Source organism: Chelonia mydas, chromosome 11, assembly GCF_015237465.2.
Source record: "Chelonia mydas isolate rCheMyd1 chromosome 11, rCheMyd1.pri.v2, whole genome shotgun sequence".
NCBI lineage: Eukaryota > Metazoa > Chordata > Testudines > Cheloniidae > Chelonia > Chelonia mydas.
In genome coordinates, this window is record NC_051251.2 from 67,032,708 (window position 1) to 67,053,261 (window position 20,554).

The 20,554-nt window shown below is 44.4% G+C and overlaps 1 protein-coding gene and 1 long non-coding RNA gene across 3 annotated transcripts in view; both read left to right on the top strand.

Annotated features, from left to right (window-relative positions):
- The window catches only part of VWC2L (von Willebrand factor C domain containing 2 like), a 125,998-nt gene that overhangs the window by 45,482 nt on the left and 59,962 nt on the right, over positions 1-20,554 (top strand). The window lies entirely within an intron of this gene.
- On the top strand, positions 266-10,185 carry LOC122462287. Its single transcript, XR_006284758.1, has 3 exons — positions 266-277; positions 1,129-1,134; positions 9,972-10,185. It is a non-coding gene; the product is annotated as an uncharacterized LOC122462287 (long non-coding RNA).

Consider the following 20,554-nt stretch of genomic DNA (forward strand, 5'->3'; position numbering starts at 1 on the left):
GGCAGGGCTATGGTTGTCTCAGGTCAGCTGACTCAGGCTCGCCTGGCTCGGGCTAGAGCCCCGGCGCTGAGATCCTGCGAAGGGGGGCGGTCTCAGACTCCAGGCTCAAGCCTGAACCCAAAAGTCTACACTGCAATGTTTAGCCCTGCAGCCAAAGCCCTGCAAGCCCAAGTCAGCTGAGCTGGGCTCTGAGGCTCGGTGCCAAGGGATTTCTATCGCAGTGGTGGCATACCCACAGAGAGAGAAATTATACAGGCTTGTCATTGTCATAATGAATGTCGGGGGTGGGGGAGCCGTGAAATGTTCAACTTTGAATAAGGGGTCACCAACCAGCAAATGTTGGGAAACATTGATCTGTTGGCGCTTGATGACACCTTAGGGCTAAAAAGATCTCCATGCCATTCCCTTCCAATACAATGGTGGCGAACAGCTGACTAAACCCAAGAAGGTCTGTCTGCATTGAGTTCCATCTGGGGCCCCATTCACTCAGGGGCTCCACCTTGTCCGTCATTTACACTGGCCATGGAGATTGTGCAGAGTGGGTGGAGAATGTTACCAAATCAGAAAGGTACCATTTTGCACATATATAAATGGATCCATAAGGGGTAAGGCTACAATATATCTGGCCCCTTATCCTTTGTAGGCAGCTTCTTGCAACATGAGCTTGATGAGTTGGACTTGATGAATGACCCTAGGCTTCATGTTCCCAAGCCATATCAATCACTTGTCCAGCATGTCATATTTTGCAGTTGTGCATTTCACCCAGAAGTCCCTGGTTTTCATACTTTCCCCAGATTAAAACTGCAAGAGCAATTGAGGATTTATGTCGCACATTCTGCTGGAGAGTTTTTTGGGGCAGAAAAAACAAAACAAAACAAAACAAAAAATATCTACATCATCAATAGGAGTGACCTTGCCATTGATACTTTAGCTTTGAAATGTAGTCAAGTGTGTCTTGTATTGTGGACCATGTTTTAATTCTTATTAGAGCTTTTGATAGAATCTCACTGGCATACAGCCCTCTGACAATGGCTCTGTGCAACTCAGAAGATGCCATTGGACTCGTTGTTTGAGTGTATTTCTGGCTAAAAGATTAGCATTTAACTGCAGAGAAAGGATTTTATAAAGCATAAGGTGTTTGCTCATCAGCATAGGCAACGGTTTCATGTCACAAGGAGGAAGATGGCAAAATGAGATTCTAGATTAGAAAGCTTGACATTGAAGCTAGTCCAGTATAGCTCCCATGATCATTAGAATGAATTGCACAGCCCGGCAGGGATAGACAACACTCCACAGAAGTATTTAGTCTCGCTGCCTGATTGCTCACTTGTGATACAGTGGTTAACAATCCCGTTCTGTAACATATGTAGCTGACACTTTGAGAACCTGCCATTTATTAAGAAGTTCAATCAGGCTGCCCAGCAGCAAAAGTCCGCTTCCAACCGGCTAGGCAAGAGTGACCAATAGCAAATAAAAGCCCATGGCACAGTTTTATCACCCAGCTCTAGTCAGATCCTTTTAATTAAGGCAGAACAAAATAGCGTTCAAAAGGGCTTGTTACCAGCAAAAGAGTGACATGACCACAGAGAAGAATCACCCTTGATATAAATAAGAACTGAAAATGAAATACAGTATATAGAGGAGGCTCTATGGCTGTGGTGTCCTAGTATGAAGAGACTTTGTTTAATTGTTATTCCCCCACCCGACGACGACCATCACCATCACCACCACCACGCTGCTTCAATCAGCACGTTGGGTTCCAAAAATAAGTCTGCTTGCCAGCATGGCCAACTGCAAGATCTCGAGGAAGGCTTTCCTTAAAGTGATAGCATGACATGTCTTTCAAAAGAAATGTTTCACTGGTTCAGGATGGTTTTGGTTACAACTCTTTGGATTCTGATCTTTGGTGCAATCACTGGCGAGGAATAAAGAGAAGAAGCAAAAAGAAAAGAAACCAAATAACCAGCGCAACTTCTGGGGCTGGCACGTTTTCATCTTCCAAGGTCAATGCTGATTTCATTTGGAAAGTGTTCTGCTCTTTTTTGCAGTTTTGGCGAGAGCAGCCGCCGTAACCATATGTACAATGGCCATCTGGAAATCTGCTCCTCACTTTAGTGAGCATTACATCAATTTGCCTTGAGACTGTGTTTACTCACTGGCACTGCTGTTTCTTTTCAGCGGCTGCATGCACTGCTTCCTACTCGAGTTTACTCCAGATTCTACTAATATCCAAAACAAACAGTGGTAACATCTATAATTCTCCACGGGGGAGGCAGGCACGTACTGAGGATGGAATGCTTCCCCCAGTGTTTCTCGATAATGTGTACTCTTCTTTCTTTTTACAGCCATGTAGTTGTTGAGTTCTGCTTTTGTTACATGCATTCAAGACTACAAGACCCTGTTTCTTTCTCCAGCTTAGGAAATGCTCAGAGGTATAATCAGGTCCTTCCACAGTATTTAATTAGCCATAATTAAAGGCATCTACACAAAGCACAGGCTTTTCAACGCCTATTCTTGTGTTCCACTGCTAATGAATTAAGTAATTAATTGGCATTGAAAAAATATAATAGGAAACATCAATCTTTTAAATTGACACATTTTTTTAACCATTTTGTTAAAGCACTAACTTAGTATCTAAGAAACACAAGATAATTTGTTATAAGGGTAGTGAAACTCCTCACAGCTTGAGTGGATATTGTTGTTTGCAATGGAATGGTCATTTCAAAATAGCGATGGAGTCACTAGGGGCTTTACCACAAGCCCTGTGCAGGGGGTATCTTGATGTTGCAGGAGCAGCCCAAGATGCAGATTGTTCCCACCTCACACCCCGGGCCAGTACCTAGTGCAGTGTACATACTGGTGCATCCATACTGAATTGCACATTGGGGCAGCGGGGGGGGGCGGGGAAGCCAAGGCCATTTTTGGAGTCCCGTCCCCCCCACCTATGCAGAGTGGGCAATGTAGTGGGCCCATGGAAGGCCCACTACACACTGGCACCAGAACGATGGGGGCCACGGGGCCATGCCCCCCACACACACACTTTTTTAACAAAAGAAACACAAGAGCAGAATTCATGTCCCTCACAGATTTTTTTTCCCTGCAAAATAATAGCTTCTTCTGCAGAGGTGCTGCAATTACACCTTTCGCCCACCAGGGGCTTTTGCACCACTGCCCGTGGTTTGGGTAGGAAGTCCAAAGAAACAAGGGGACGTGTTTACCCCCTTACTTCCCTGCACAGCCACAATCTGGCTTCGTGACACTTCATTCCTCACCACTGACAAAGCATCAAAAGCTTGGCTAAATATCAAGCTGGTCCAGTGACTGGGGCGCTGTCCTTAGATGCAGAAGAATTGGTTTCAATTCCCTGCTCTGCAAAAGATTTCCTTAGGCAAGTCACATAGGCCCAGCTCCTCAAAGGTATTTAGACACCTAAATGCCATTGAGTTCAATGTACATTAGGTGCCTAAATAACTTTGAGGATCTGGGCCTTGGTCTCTCTGTGCCTCAGTTCCCCATCTGTACAATGGGGATAATAGCACTGCCCTGCCTCACAGGAGTGCAGTGAGGATAAAGGTGCTCTAATACTGAAGTAATGGAGGCCGTATGAATGCCACAAAAAGATTTGAATTGGTTAATGTGGTTGAGCCAAGAATAATTTCTCAAGCGAGAAAAAAATCTTGAAGGCTTCTAATAATAATCTGAAATCTATAAAAGATACATCATAGGGGGAGCCTGATTCTCCACTGCATTGCAACTTGAGTAATCATTCATTACAATGCAAACGGGGTAAAAAACACCACCAGCTCAGAATGGGATCCCTTGCCTTCACATGGACGAATCAGCCCTTTTGCACTTTCGTGGTGCCCGAAAGGACTGGCACACAGCAGTATGCCCAGTTCCCAGTTGGTGATTTAATTCAATGCAGCGACTTCCCCCAGAAAGTGGCATATGCTCAGTTTATTTGATCAGCAACCTGACTCGCTGCGCGGCATTGCAATCCAGCAATCTACGAAGGTTATAAATCTCATTAATTGCATTTAAATGACAAGGCCTTGTGGTGGAAAAAATGAGTTGCATTCTTACTGAAATCTGTTCGCTACATTCACCAGCCTGAGGCAAAATAGACCCTGAACCTATTCACTTGGGGTCCCTGACCATTTGCGTCCCATTGACGTCAATAGGCGTCTTTCCACTGATCTCAAAGGGCTTTGGCTCAGGACCTTGGAGCAAAACCCACCACCAGCCTGACTCCTCAGGCCCTACGCTACCAGCACTCCCAGCTACCTTCGAGACACCACTGACTTCCTGAGGAAACTACAATCCATCGGTGATCTTCCTGATAACACCATCCTGGCCACTATGGATGTAGAAGCCCTCTACACCAACATTCCACACAAAGATGGACTACAAGCCGTCAAGAACACTATCCCCGATAATGTCACGGCTAACCTGGTGGCTGAACTTTGTGACTTTGTCCTTACCCATAACTATTTTATATTTGGGGACAATGTATACCTTCAGATCAGCGGCACTGCTATGGGTACCCGCATGGCCCCACAGTATGCCAACATTTTTATGGCTGATTTAGAACAACGCTTCCTCAGCTCTCGTCCCCTAACGCCCCTACTCTACTTGCGCTATATTGATGACATCTTCATCATCTGGACCCATGGAAAAGAAGCCCTTGAGGAATTCCACCCTGATTTCAACAATTTCCATCCCACCATCAACCTCAGCCTGGTCCAGTCCACACAAGAGATCCACTTCCTGGACACTACGGTGCTAATAAACAATGGTCACATAAACACCACCCTATACCGGAAACCTACTGACCGCTATTCCTACCTACATGCCTCCAGCTTTCACCCTGACCACACCACACGATCCATCGTCTACAGCCAAGCTCTGCGATACAACCGCATTTGCTCTAACCCCTCAGACAGAGACAAACACCTACAAGATCTCTATCAAGCATTCTTACAACTACAATACCCACCTGCGGAAGTGAAGAAACAGATTGATAGAGCCAGAAGAGTTCCCAGAAGTCACCTACTACAGGACAGGCCTAACAAAGAAAATAACAGAACGCCACTAGCCGTCACCTTCAGCCCCCAACTAAAACCCCTCCAACGCATTATTAAGGATCTACAACCTATCCTGAAGGATGACCCAACACTCTCACAAATCTTGGGAGACAGGCCAGTCCTTGCCTACAGACAGCCCCCCAACCTGAAGCAAATAGTCACCAACAACCACATACCACACAACAGAACCACTAACCCAGGAACCTATCCTTGCAACAAAGCCCGTTGCCAACTGTGCCCACATATCTATTCAGGGGACACCATCACAGGGCCTAATAACATCAGCCACACTATCAGAGGCTCGTTCACCTGCACATCCACCAATGTGATATATGCCATCATATGCCAGCAATGCCCCTCTGCCATGTACATTGGTCAAACTGGACAGTCTCTACGTAAAAGAGTAAATGGACACAAATCAGATGTCAAGAATTATAACATTCATAAACCAGTCGGAGAACACTTCAATCTCTCTGGTCACGCAATTACAGACATGAAGGTCGCTATCTTACAACAAAAAAACTTCAAATCCAGACTCCAGCGAGAAACTGCTGAATTGGAATTCATTTGCAAATTGGATACTATTAATTTAGGCTTAAATAGAGACTGGGAGTGGCTAAGTCATTATGCAAGGTAGCCTATTTCCCCTTGTTTTTTCCTTCCCCCCCCCCCCTCAGAACCAAGTTCTGGTTAAACTTGGATTTATGCTGGAAATGGCCCACCTTGATTGTCATGCACATTGTAAGGAGAGTGGTCAGTTTGGATGACCTATTACCAGCAGGAGAGTAAGTTGGTGGCGGGGGGGGGGAGAAAACCTGGATTTGTGCTGGAAATGGCCCACCTTGATTATCATACACATTGTAAGGAGAGTGGTCAGTTTGGATGAGCTATTACCAGCAGGAGAGTAAGTTTGTGGCGGGAGGGGGTGAGAAAACCTGGATTTGTGCTGGAAATGGCCCACCTTGATTATCATGCACATTGTAGGGAGAGTGGACACTTTGGATCAGCTATTACCAGCAAGAGAGTGAGTTTGTGTGTATGCGTTTTGGGGGGGGGGGTGAGAAAACCTGGATTTGTGCTGGAAATGGCCCACCTTGATTTTCATACACATTGTAAGGAGAGTGGTCACTTTGGATAAGCTATTACCAGCAGGAGAGTGAGTTTGTGTGTGTGGTTTTTGGAAAAAAGGGCGGGGGGCGGTGAGAAAACCTGGATTTGTGCTGGAAATGGCCCAACTTGATTATCATACACATTGTAAAGAGAGTGGTCACTTTGGATGGGCTATTACCAGCAGGAGAGTGAGTTTGTGGGGGTGGGGGGCAGAGGGTGAGAGAACCTGGATTTGTGCTGGAAATGGCCCAACTTGATTATCATACACATTGTAAGGAGAGTGATCACTTTAGATAAGCTATTACCAGCAGGAGAGTGGGGTGGGAGGAGGTATTGTTTCATGGTCTCTGTGTATATAATGTCTTCTGCAGTTTCCACAGTATGCATCCGATGAAGTGAGCTGTAGCTCACGAAAGCTTATGCTCAAATAAATTGGTTAGTCTCTAAGGTGCCACAAGTACTCCTTTTCTTTTTGCGAATACAGACTAACACGGCTGTTACTCTGAAGCCTGACTAAAAGGACTTGGCACAGGGAGCGGGGGGGGGGGGGTAGTCCTGTTGTGGTTGTGACGCGTGGGTTCTTCCACCTTCAGACCACATCCAGGCCACTGTTGCAACCCGACTGTGTTAGTATCATCAGCCCATGTGCACCCTTCCATGACATGTTTGGCCTCTTGGATAGGGTAGCCAGGGCGTCATCATTCCTGGACTGACCCTTCTGTCTCTCCAAATTGCACAAGAGGTGCAGACTTCTGCATTGGCTCACAGCATCCTGCCTCCCTTTCATTCCACAGTGGAAATGAGTCAATTCTAGAGTGGTCAGAGCTCAGGGAGCCAGCTGAATGACAGGTGATAGGCAGGCAGAGTAAAGAGTGGCACTCATTCATTTCAAGCTAGTGTGTGTTTCTCTGAAGTGGCCTGCACTCCAGAAGACATGTGTTAATCAGCACACATTGTGCTCTTTTGCATTCCCATGCAGTACATGTTATTGTGTGATCCCCAAGCTCCCGCTATCCGTACTGACGAGAGAAGCGCCCAGCTGCGAAATGTTGCCGATAGATTCAGATGTGGAGCAGAACTTTTCCAGAGTTCGGTAGACGTTTGGATCTGGAGTGCCTCATCTCTAAGAATTGCCCTAAAACTCTGAACTGTCTAACATTTTAACTAACATAGTGATGCGTATTCTGAAGAATGTAAATATTGAGGAAATCCATGTACTTCTCATAGTAGAAGGGTTATTATGTATTCATTTCCTTGAATTTGTTTTCCCTCCTAGGGCATCGCTGTCAGAAATTTAGAGTCCCAACCTAAATTAAGAAAGTACATTTCTTTCGTTCTGTCTATTCACTTCCTTGCTACTTCTCCACAGTCAGTCATTTATAACGGGTCTCCTCAAACACACTTAGGCACCTAACTCCCATTTATTTTACTAAAATCAATGTGCGTTAGGCACCTAAACATCTCTGAGGATCTGAGCCCCAGTCATTAGTGCAACTCAGTGAGAGTCTACTGTCCTGGGAGACCTGCAGAGGTAGGAGGGAATTTGCTTTATTTAGACCCCATTCAAAGCCCATCAGTGGGCGTCTTTCCACTAACTTCAGTGGGCTTTGACTCAGACACTAAGGCCCCAATTCTGCGAAGTGATGTGTGTGAGCAGACCTCTGCGCATGAGTTGCATTGACACCAACAGGGCTCTCTGGGGGAGCAGGGCTGCAAGTGCATGCATTGAAAGACCGTGGAGAAAGGAGTTAAATTGCAGTTGGCAGTTAAATTTACATATCACTCAGACCTTGCCCCGTCTAGATTTGTGGACCGGCTTTCCTAGACTGTGGGTTTTGCGCACAGCAACACTTATCATTAGAGCTATGTGGGAATTGCCACATTTCCGAAAAATGTGTTTTCATTCCAAACTGAAAAATGAAACCAGAGAATTTCTAAAATTTCCCATGAAGCAAAAGTTTTGAAAAAATTGAATTTGGGGTCAACTGAAACATTTTGTTTCAGTTCCAACTTTTTAATGCTATATTATGGTGTAATTTATAATGTAAGCTAAAGCACATTTTCAAAAGAAAAGTCATTTTGAAAGGAAAAATTGAAATGCTCCCATAGGGCTTAAATGGTGTGCTCCATTCAACTTATCCAAACGGTTAGTTTCTTTTCTTTTCTTTAACAATATTTTATCACAACTGACACGTTTTGATTTCAACGAATTGGCATGTTCCAATGGCAAAATGTTCTGTGCAGAAAATTTTCACCCAGCTCTACTTATCACTGTTGTGTTTAGGGTTCCAAATGGAAAGGGGGCTCTTTCATTCCTTCGCATAGATCTGCACGCTTTAAGGGCAATTACTTAATGTTCACATTATACCGATAATCAATCACTGCGCTGACTTTTATACCAGTGCTGCTTCATACAGCAATAGTATGTTAACTAGCTGTAGTTCCATTAACCAGTAAGGTTTGCATGGGTTCCTTTGGTATACACACTGGAATGCAGCGTTCGCTCACATAAATATGTTTGAATTCTGCTGGTGGCGCTGTTTTTTCAAATTAATTTTATTTATTTTTGGTGTTTTAGAAGAACTGTGTTGTTCCAAAATTGGCATAATCACAGTTTCCGCCTCATTTATAACCAATATAAAAAAATTGCAAAAGCCATCATACACAGCTGTAGCGGTGGAGTTAGATTCAATTTTGGCTTTCTGCTGACTTGACTTGCAGCCAATACTCTTACATACATCATCTATGATTGCATTTAAAGGAGGAAACACAGCTTTAATTCTTCTACTGAATTTATAATTATTTTGTTAAAAGATATAAAAGTGTTAAAACAGACATTAAAATCATTAAATTTTCAACTAATGCATTACTGTGATGCTCAGGAGTTGGCTAAAACTGGAAAGAACCAGAAAATTCAGAGTTAGTGCTTTAACTCTGTTATTAACCTGCTCCTTTATGGGTAATATTGCTCTTGCAAGTAAAATCCCACCCCCTCTTGAAACCAGTGGGAATTTGCCATTGACTTCAGTGGGTGAGGTTTTCACCTTGTATTTTTACAGACATGGAACAGCTATTGACTTCAGTCAGAGCTACATTTGTATAAGAATGGCAGGCCCTGCCTTGTAATAGCAGTGAATGGTTTCCAAGAGCCTTAGTGCTCCAATATTAGGGTGAATTGATACCACAATAATGAGCATGGTATAAAAACCCCAGCAGACAACTCGGTGAGTCAGCTATTATACATGTGAACTATTGTCTTTTTGGACTTCATTTAAAACAGCAATATTAGAAACCCAGGGACAGATCCTCAGCTGGTGGTGTTTTGATTTTGGTGTAATAAATGAGCCCAGAGTTCTCTGTTTAAGACATCACTTTTTTAGCTTTCTCCTTAGCTGACAATTTATACAAGCTGGGGATCTGACCACAGCTGGGGGTCTGGTATATAACCACCAAAGGGACATCAACACTGATATGAGGCATTATAAAACAGGGCCAGATTCTGTTCCCTTTATTCATTCTGAGTAGTGCCTTGCTGTCAGGGCCGGCTCCAGGCACCAGCATTCCTAGCAGGTGCTCGGGGCGGCAGTTAGAAAGGGGCGGCAGTTCCTCCGGCCGCGGTGGCAATTCGGCAGCAACTCCTCTGTCCCGCCGGCCGCGGAGGCAAATAGGTGGCAGCTTCTCCCTTTTGCCATCTGCAGCGGCCGGTTTTTTCACTGCTTGGAGTGGCAAAAACTGTAGAGCCGGCCCTGCTTGCTGTGCGAGGAATGCCACTGAAAGCTAAATATGAGTCAACAGTGTAACACTGTTGCAAAAAAAGCAAACATCATTCTGGGATGGATTAGTAGGACTGTTGTAAGCATGACACGAATAGTAATTCTTCTACTCTACTCTGCACTGATAAGGCATCAGCTGGAATATTGTGTCCAGTTCTGGGCACCACATCTCAGGAAAGATGTGGACAAATTGGAGAAAGTCCCCAGGAGAGCAAGAAAAATGATTAAAGGTCTGGAAAACATGACCTATGAGGAAAAATTGAAAAAAAAAAAAAAGGGTTTGTTTAGTCTGGAGAAGAGACAACTGAGAGGGGACATGATAACAGTTTTCAAGTACATGAAAGGTTGTTACGAAGAGGAGGAGGAAAAATTATTCTTGTCAACCTCTGAGGCTAGGACAAGAAGCAATAGGCTTAAATTGCAGCAAGGGTGGTTTAGGTTGGACTTCAGGAAAAACTACATATCGGGGTAGTTAAACACTCAAACAAATTGCCGATGAAGTGAGCTGTAGCTCATGAAAGCTTATGCTCAAATAAATTTGTTAGTCTCTAAGGTGCCACAAGTCCTCCTTTTCTTTTTAGGGAGATTGTGTAGCTTTTCACAAGCAGGTTAGATAAACACCTGTCAGGGATGGTCTAGATAATACTTAGTCTTGTCTTGAGTGCAGGGGACTAAACTAGAAGACCTCTCAAGGTTCCTTCCAGCCCTTCAGTCTATGAGTCTATCCAGAATGACAAAGGGTAGCAGAATCTGGCCCATAATGAATAATAATAAATTGACACAGTGTTGTATATTAAAGATATATGGCCTTATCTGGCATAATATTACTCAGACAAGTAATCCTTACTCACATGCAATTCCATTGACACTAATGTGAATACTAGCATAAATCAGGATTCCACACATGTATATGTGTTTGAAGGAGTAGAACCAAGAGTTTAATCTTTTTATTTATATTTCCTTTCTTTGGCTGTAAATGTTACTCTTAAATGTTGTTCATTTTGCCTCACTTTGTATTGTTACTGTTAACTTTATTAGTTTATTTCTAATTATTTTACTTTACATGAAGCCAAAAGAAAAGAAAATCTCTGCCGTATTTGATCAGCACCGTCCGTGCTATTAGAATTCATTTGAGGCTAGAGCTATTTAGACAAGTTTTTTAAAGCGTATTATTTATCTTCAAGGTTATAATGGCCCAGAAGTAGCTGTTATTGCCTGCAGCTAAAATCTATCAATAATTCTTAAAATGAATATTCTTCACCTAAAATGTCATGCCATCTGCAAAGGGATCTTATTACATCCTCTTACTTATGTATCCAGGCACATTTTGAAATACACGTGGTTTAACCAATAGACTGCTGTATGGTATGTGAGAGTGATGGTTTGCCTTGTAAATAAATCTTTTAAGTGGGCATAGTAACAATCTGATTTTAAAAGCAATGCTGCTGACCTACATGCAAATTAGCTGCTTTTCAAATGGAAGTATCTTGGCTACTTGTATATTTCTTAATAAAGATTAACATTTTAAAGCTGTCTACGGTATTTGAGCACCCTGTTCCCATTAAAATGAATAGGAAGTTGGTATGCAAATCCCCTAGGGGACTTTGGAGATGTCAGTCTGCATTTTATATAAAAACAACAGATTGATTCATCTCCCATTTGGGGCCTGATCCTGAGAAGCGCTGGGCACTTGGGCCCAGATCTTCAAAGGTATTTAGGTGCCTTACTCCCATCGTCCAGATTGTCAAAGGTAATGAATTGTCTACATTCCATTTTAACTGGTGGGAGTTCAGTGCCTCTGTACCTTTGCACATCTGGGCCTTGATCTCCCACAGCTTTGATGTGAGTTGTTAGAGCTCAGCACTGTAATGCCATGATTAAGTGAAGTACCTTGCTCAGCCACTAGAAGTATGCAACTTAAGTAAGGGAATATTAATATGTTATTATTTATTTGTATTGAAGTAATGCTTAGGAGCCGCAGACATGGACCAGGAGCCCACTCTGCTTGGCGCTGTACAAACAGAACAAAAAGACAGCCCCTGCCCTGAAGATTTTACGGCCTGTGTAGTGTTGCTATTCTATTAATACTGCTCTTTACTTATCTAGCACCTTTCACCTGAGGATCTGAGTGTGAAAACCCTGATTAACCCTCACGACTCTAGTGAGAGGTGAGAAAGCGTGAGAGGATGGTCTGGGGCTTTGGGGGATTATGTACACCAGGGGAGGGTTCTTCCTCCTTTTCAGAGATGTCTCTATAGTTCACAAGGGCCAGATCCCCGAAAGGAACTCAGGGCTGCAATGGAATGCCCCACGTAGGTACCCTGCTGCCCCGTGGAATCCTCGGCCCCAAGGTAGGCCCCAGGCTCCCTTTACACAGCCTGGAGAGAGCACAGTGACTTTGCAATAGCCAGCATGCTGAGCAGGAAATAGAACATGCTGAGGAGAGGGGTGGGAATTAGACCCCACCCCCCAAAGGGGGTTAAACATCTAACTCTGGGCTGGAGGAAGGTGCCTGTCTACACTCAGAATTCACAGCTGGGAACTGACCCGTTGTTGAAAAAAACCAAGCAGGAGGAGAAGGCAGAGTGGTGATGCCTCCCCGATAGCTCAATGATTAGAGCACTCACCTGGGCAGGGGGAGATTCCCAAGTTCAAGCCCTGGTGCAAATCTCCTGCATCCCAGGTAAGTGTTCTAAGGCCTGAGCTGTAGGGGGGCTCCTCCTCAGGTATGTTTTGTGGGCCCCAATCCAACAGGAGTGCTCTAAAGCAGACTGTGAGACCCTACCAGATTAGATCCTACAGATGAGGTAGGTGTGTGAGGATCCTGTGAGGGTGTAGGCACTGAGCAGCTTCCCTATGTCAGGATTTTGGCAGCTTTGCACGTGGCCAGCGGCAGAAAGTTAGGCAGGTAGGGGACTTTACCGTGGGAAACTTGGGTACCTAGGGAATTTTGGCACCTACAGGGTTAGGCAGAAGCTGATCAGGAGTTTTGAGGATCTAATTTTTGGACTTAGGCACCTGAGGTGGCAGATAGGCACCTAAATCCCATTGTGGATCTAGACCCCAAATTCTTATGTTGCATGAGTACAGATGAGTGAATATGAAAGATTGTCCTATCTCCCCCTGCCCCTTGGTTTTGTGTCTATTTTTTCTTAACCATTTTTCTGCTCTAGCTCCTGTCCTGCTTTCTTTTGGGAGTCAACTGAGCCCAGAGAGTGCTGGCACCTGGGAATCAGTTGGATTGCGGAACAATTAGCCCAGAAAACACAGGGACTAATAGCCCAGGTTTAATCCTGAAAGGCCAAGAGAGGCTTATTAAGGAAGGCAGAGTCTGGGGCCAATCCAGACAGGAGAAGAACCAGATAAAAACAGCTCTCCTGAGTTTAAATGCTGGAAGCTGCAGGTAGTCTGAACCTGAATGCTGGGCTGGTCATTGGAGGACTGCAGGCTGAAACCCCTGGCTGGTAAACCCGAATTTTGATTTTGGGGGCTAGATCCACGAAGGGGGCTTACTCAGTGGTGCAGTGCCTAGGATTTAGGCACGCTGCTGTTTAGTGGAATCCACAGCCCAGAGTTAGGTGCTCAAGCTCCGATCCAATGAAAAGTTTAGGCGCCTAAAAATGGGATTCACAGAAGCCAGCATCCTGAGCTCGAGTTGCCTAAACTAGCCATAGGAAAAGCTGAGGAGAGGGATGTGGCTTAAGCATCTCCCTGCCCCTCAAAAGGACTTAGGTACCTAACCCTGAGATGCGGGGAGATGCTTCCCTCTGCTTGGGACTCCCAGCTGTGAATGTTCTCCTGGAGTTAAATGCTTAAACCAGATCAGCTCTTTCTTGCCAAACGAACCCATGATGGTGATTTTGTGGTCTTCCCCCTGTGACTATAGCTCGGTGGCTCAAGCCTTCAGCCAGGGTGTGGGAAACCTGGGTTCAAATCCCCACTCTCCTCCTCAGCTGGGTTTTGTGTGAGGCAGCCAGTCTCTGGAGTCTACCAGATTGGGTCCTGCAGGCAAGTTAGGTGGAGGGGTGCCTTGTTTGTGGATCCCACCAGGCCTGAGGCACCAAGCAGCTTAGGGGGCTTTGCATATGCTCACTTTGCATATGTACTTAGGTGTCTAGGGAATTTAGGCAGCAGCAGAGAAGGGGTTTTGAGGATCTAAACTTTGGATTGGGTACCTAAAGTGGCAGCTAGGCACCTAAATCCCATTGGGGATCTAGCCCCAGGTGTTTGTGTTTGGAATGTTTTGTGCACAGCCTTTGCAAGCTTGGGGAAGGAGGAAGAAAGAAGGAGGAGCACCTGTGGTTATTGCTTTCGTAAAGCCAGACCCGCCCCTCATGTCGTTCCTGTGACAGACACTCTGCACCTTGGTTGTACACAGTGGGCAGATGTCGGGCAGCCATCACCTCTGCTTTACAAACTCATTGCAATCAGTTTGCAAATACTTTGCCTCATCCAAAACCCACTTAAGCGAGTGTGAATCTTTTCATGGCTTTCAATGGACTTTGGATCAGGCCCTAGAAGAAAAAGAAGCTAACTTCACTGAAAAATTCATTCAGTGCAAATATTCACTTCAGCTCTACGTGCTCCCAAATTCCGGCAACATTGTTATTTTAGGCATGTGCTCTTAACCAGAGCATGTGAAATGCACCAGTCGGGGTAGCTATGTCTTCTTTGATATGGCCAGATCAGTGTAATTGTACTGCATAATCTGCAGTGGTCTTTGACCGTTAAAAAGATTCATTCCCTGTGTTCTGGTTTTTTGATAGTTTATTATCATTTCTCCTCTTCCTCCCCATAATGAGACGGCTGGAGTCTCCGGAGTGGAGTTATAACAAAGCAACAGCAACTCAGCAGAATCAGGCGGGTCCTGTGGGGTCCAGCATCACAGCCCTTCTGAACATTCTGCTTCTGCAGTTTCTTCCAGCTCTAGCTGGAGAAGCAGGAGCAAATGTGAAAATCAGAACAATTGCACTCGCTTCTTAGAGAGGCTTTACTGCACTGCAGTGTTTCCTGGTCTGAGGAGAGGGAACTCCAGAGATGCCATGGTAAATTTTATTCCCATGGCACAGTAAATGTTGGGGTTTTTTTCCCCAGTGATGATTTTGGTGGTGCGTTTTGCCACCCATCCTACCAGGAAGTCATGATGCAGTATTGCTGACAGCACAATCATTACCATGACAGCATGGTGTAATATTATCAATACAATCGTATTGATAACACCAAGGTGACTTCACTGTGGACTCAAATTTGATTAGGAACTGAATTGTGGAGAGGAAACCTCTTCCCCCCCCCCCCACCCCCCCAGATAAAGTTTCCAATGAATAACCATGAGCCTGATTGGCTCCCACAGAAGCGGCTGAGAGTCTCTCCGTTGGGAGCTGGGTAGGGTGACCAGACAGCAAGTATGAAAAATCGGGACAGGGGGTGGGGGGCACCTATATAACCCAAAGCCCCAAATATCGGGACTGTCCCGATAAAATCAGGACATCTGGTCATCCTAGAGCTGGGTCAGGCCCAAAGGCAATGCAGAAAACTGTCGTCACAGAGTATTGCATTTGGGATAAATATATTTGTAGCATCAGGGATATATGAAGGAATGAGGCGGGACCGCGCTGTCTAAAAATCCAACCAACTTTAGCCCTAACACAGCCGCGCCTGCCTCTTCCAGAGCTGGTGGCAGGCTGCACTACCCAGCCCAAGAACACTGTGGGTATCCGTGCGCTGCCGTGCTTCCCAGCCTGACTAGAAGATGCGCTAGGTCTGCTTGGCCCAGCATGCTAAAAGTAGCAAGGTAACACGGATGGTGGCTTGGGCTAGTAGCCTGGGGTCCAGGCGGGTTTGTTCTCAACTGGCTTGCCCATGCTGCTGTGGCTGTAACGCTAATTTTAGTGCACTTGCTCAAGCAGTGCCAACGCATGGCTGGCTACCAGTACTGGGACGCACGCTCTCAGCTGCAGTGTAGACATAGCCTTTGGGTCCATTTTTATTCTCCCAGCCTTCTCAAACCATGCACCTCTGCCATCTAGCTAACGAGGATGGGAGTCCCATTACTGTATTTTTCTCAGGTTTGCCTCGTCGTGAAAGGCTCTCTTTAAATTAACACCATGAACCACTTGCTTGTTGAGATCTACGGGACCCGTTTGATTAAGAGGCCAACCTTGCCCATACAATTCCCCTGGACACTGGTTGGAGTCGCATGAGCTTGAGCCTGACATGCCAAGCCATATCTAATACTAAGGGCCAAAACTGGTGTTGGATCCCCATTGGTGGCCCATGGGACGTCTGTGGTCAAGATGTGGTCTTGCTCCAATTAAACAAAAATCAGATCTTTTTTCTTGGTTTAAAGCTGAAAATTGTCTACCCTATTGTGGGACTTGTCGGAGCCAAGCAGGGTGGATGAGTCACACCGGGATAAAGCAGGGATGTGTGCGTTTACATCAATTAAATCTCAATAACCAGTCAAGAGGATAATATGAATGTGAGGCCTGATCCAACAAGGAGCTGAGTATCTCCAAGAAGCTGAGTTGAGAGTACTCGGCTTCTTGGAGGATTGTCTCTTAGGACCCAGACATGAATTCCTGCTTCGTGCTCAGAACAAAACAAAGGAAATCACACAACTCCAGGCTGGGCCTTAAACTCATCTGTGAGATCCAGCAAATCTAGTTCAGAGGGTCGTGCTGCAACCATTAGCTCTCTGATTCAAGCCCCATTACAGCTCATAACAGAGAAGGAATGCTGGTCGTGAAGGTGGGCAAAATATTTGCAGTGAAATTCAAAATGTGAGAATGAAACAGAACACAACTAAAGTCAGAATTGCTTGCGCTTCCTTTAAAGATCAGCATCAGCTCTGAATGGGGTTGTTTCCACGGCCAAATGTTGCAGTTTTGCGTGTTCTTGCGACTGAATTACCATTTTTGTGAAATTTTAGGAAAACGCACACATTCTGGGGCACGAATGTGGGCAAAATGAATTTGCAGGAGATTTCTCTGGCCTTTTTGTTGAGCTGTTTCTGCAAATTTGCACAGCCTTAGCCCCCTAGTCAGGAAAGTATTCCTGTTCAAGATTGAACATAAGGACATGCTTTAAATTAAGCACATGCTTAAATATTGTCTTGGACAGGGATGGATTTAAGCACATGATTTAGTGCTCTCCTGAATTGTGGCCCTAATTCATAGCATGCATGTATAGGCAACTTTCTTCCTGCCTTTCTCTACAGCAGTGGTGGAGAACGCCATAACCCTTGCGAGCAAACGGTGGCAAATATGTCCCTCTTTGAGTTATATGTGGTGCTGCAGAGCCATGGAGCAGCTTGTGTTGGTGCCATTACTTGGTAGGGAGAAGGGTCTGCTGGAGTGGAAGGCCACCCTGCAATGAAGAGGAAGGTTTCCAGAGTTCACACAACTCTAGTTTGCATAAGACTTCACCAATTTTTTTTTTTTTTTTCAAAAATGGAAACCGCAGTGCATGGTTACCAAGAATAGTGCATTTACTACCAATCAGGAACATAATAAGGTCACTAATTAGAACTGAGCAATCTGGAGGGACAGCTATGCTGGAGATGATCATACAGTCATACACCTGTGGGAAACATCCGAATACACGAGCAGCTTCGTTTGGGCTTGGAGGGATGGCATGCCTTTGCCATGTTACCTCAGACATGATGCTCAGGAATTGCCTGGGGAAAGGAACTTGGAGATGCAATTTTCCGCTGATCTGTTTTAAATGCTAAAAGCAGCAGCCTGTATTTAACTTCCTTTTGGAGTAGTAATCTGTATTCTGTGTGCACATCTCAAATCAAAATTTCCATTGGTAGAAGCCATCCTTCCTAAGCAGAGTGCTTTCAAATTGCATCTATAGATCTTCTTTGTACCAAAACATTTCTGGTTCGGTATCTAGTGCTGCCTGCATTTATGTCTCCTCATCAAATTAAGTAACTGTGCCATCAATAAAAAGGAGTAATGCAGTGTATTCCCTTAGGATGCCTTCCGTCCCTGATTTGTTTGGGGACTACTGCGCTTGATTAAGAATGATAACAAGCTATTGGTAATCTAAGTTTGATGCAAAGCAGCTAAGATTAAATCAATCTGTGTCAGTGGAAGGCAGATCATCATTTAGGAAATGCAAGCTTATCCCCTATATTTATTAGCCTGAAATGCAGTGGACTCTTGAGGCTGCCTGGCAAATCACCATTGACGTGCCTTGGTCTAGCATCTGTTTCAGAAACTTTTCTTCATCAGAATATCTCTGTGAAAGCCACGTAGCAGAGGAATAACCAATGAAAACTGATGCCATTCAGGGCTAGGCTTCATACATGTATGTGTTAATAATTACAAAGATAGGGAAGATGAGATTTGAGATAATAACAGTGTTCTAGCAAAATGAAAGCAATACCCTTGCAGTTTGGTTAATAGACATCTGCTTCTGACTTTGGCTCATCACCCTGCATAGAATCTACAGCCTCGGAACCTTCTAATTAATTTGCTGTTCTTATACTAGCCACACAGGCACCAGATCATTGGCTCCATTGTGGGTTGCTTTGGTGTAACTGAGAGCAGAATTTGGCTTATTGAGCCTGATTCTCATAAATATAGCCATACTGGGTCAGACCAATGGTCCATCCAGCCCAGTATCCTGTCTTCTGACTGGCCAGTGCCGGATGCTTCAGAAGGAATGAACAGAGCAGGGCATTTATCAAATGATCCATCCTGTCATCCAGTCCCACCTTCTGGCAGCCATAGGTTTAGGGACACCTGAAGCCATGGGGTTGTGTCCTTGACAGTCTTGGCTAATGGCCATTGACTTATATCCTCCATAAACTTACCCAATTCTTTTTTTGAACCCAGTTATACTTTTGGCCTTCACAACATCCCCTGGCAATGAGTTCCACAGGTTGACTGTGTGTTATGTGAAGAAGTACTTCCTTTTGTTTGTTTTAAACCTGTGGCCTATTAATTTCATCGGGTGACCTCTGGTTCTTATGTTATGTGAAGGGGTAAATCACACTTCCTGATTCACTTTCTCCTCACCATTCATGATTTTATAGACTTCTGTCATATCCTCCCGCACCCTTAGTCCTCTCTTTTCTGAGACCGTGTCTACACTCCCACTTATGTTGCTCAGGAGTGTGAATATTCAGTGGTGCCACTGTAAGCTCTTTAGTGTAGACATAGGCCAAGATGAATAATCCTCGTATTTTTAACCTCCCCTCATGTGGAAACTGTTCCATGTCCCTAATCATTTTGTTGCCTTTCTCTGTACTTTCTCCAATTCTAATATACCTTTTTGAGATGGGACAGCCAGCGCTGCACCCAGTATTCAAGGTGTGGGAGTACCATGGATTTATATCGTGGCATTATGATATTTACTGGCTTATCTACCCTTTACTAATGATTCCTAACATTCTGTTCGCTTTTTTTTTCTTTTTTTTTTTTTTTTGATGGCTGCCATACATTGAGCAGATGTTTTCAGAGAACTATCCACGATGACTCCAAGATCTTTAAATGGTAACAGCTCATCTAAACCCAATCATTTTGTATATACAGTTGGGATTGCTTTTCAAAGGGCATTACTCTACCCATTTATCAACACTGCATTTCATCTGCCATTTTGTTCCCAGTGACCCAATTTTTGTGAGATCCCTTTGTGACTCTTCACAGTCAGCTTTGGACTTAATACAAATGTACAAACTTTGCCATCTCACTGTTTACTCCCTTTTCCGGATCATTTATTGAACAGCCCTTTTCCCAGTATAGATCCTTGGGGGACTCTGCTATTTACCCCTCCCCACTATGAAAACTGACCATTTATTCCTACCCTTTGTTTCCTATCTTTTAACCAACTACTGATCCATGACAGAACCTTCCCTCTTATCCCATGATTTTAAAGCTCCTTTACACAGCCTGAGTAGTACAGAGAGGCCTTAGAGTACATGAGAATCAGGACTATTGCGTTTGTTAACTGTCCTCAAATACAAGGTTGCGATGTTGCTTTGTTGGCCCCGATCCAGTTCCCGATTAAGTCAATGGAAAGATTCCCTTAGATTTGAATGGGAATTGGATTGAGCTTCCTCTTAATAATTTACTCCTTAATTTGAGTAAACAACTTGGATTTCAAATAGAGAAGGAAACTGCAAATAATTCTTTTACTTAGAGATAGTAACTCTTATGTAGCAGCTTCTTCAGTTGCCCTGCAAAATAAATGAAAGCTAGAAAACCTCGCTGGAGAAGATGGAAAACAATTTAAGATTAGTTTGTGGAGATTTATTTAGTTCCACTTACGCCAATATCCTCAATTAGTTTCTTACCTGGAATACTTGGCCCGCTGAAGTCAAGGGAAAGTTCAAAGCCCTTTGAAGTCAAGGGAAAGATCTCTACTGATTTCAGTGAGCTTTAGATTAGGCCTATTTTGTTGTGTCCAGAAAGGAACATAACAAAGATAAAACTAAAGGCCTGACTGCCCACACTTCTGCACCTGCTGGTCATGTACATGGGCACAAAATGGATATAAAACAGTCAGACATTTGACCCCCAACTTGCACTGATCACACAAAGTGTGGGGCAACGGTGTAGCAGGCCTTAAATCTTCATG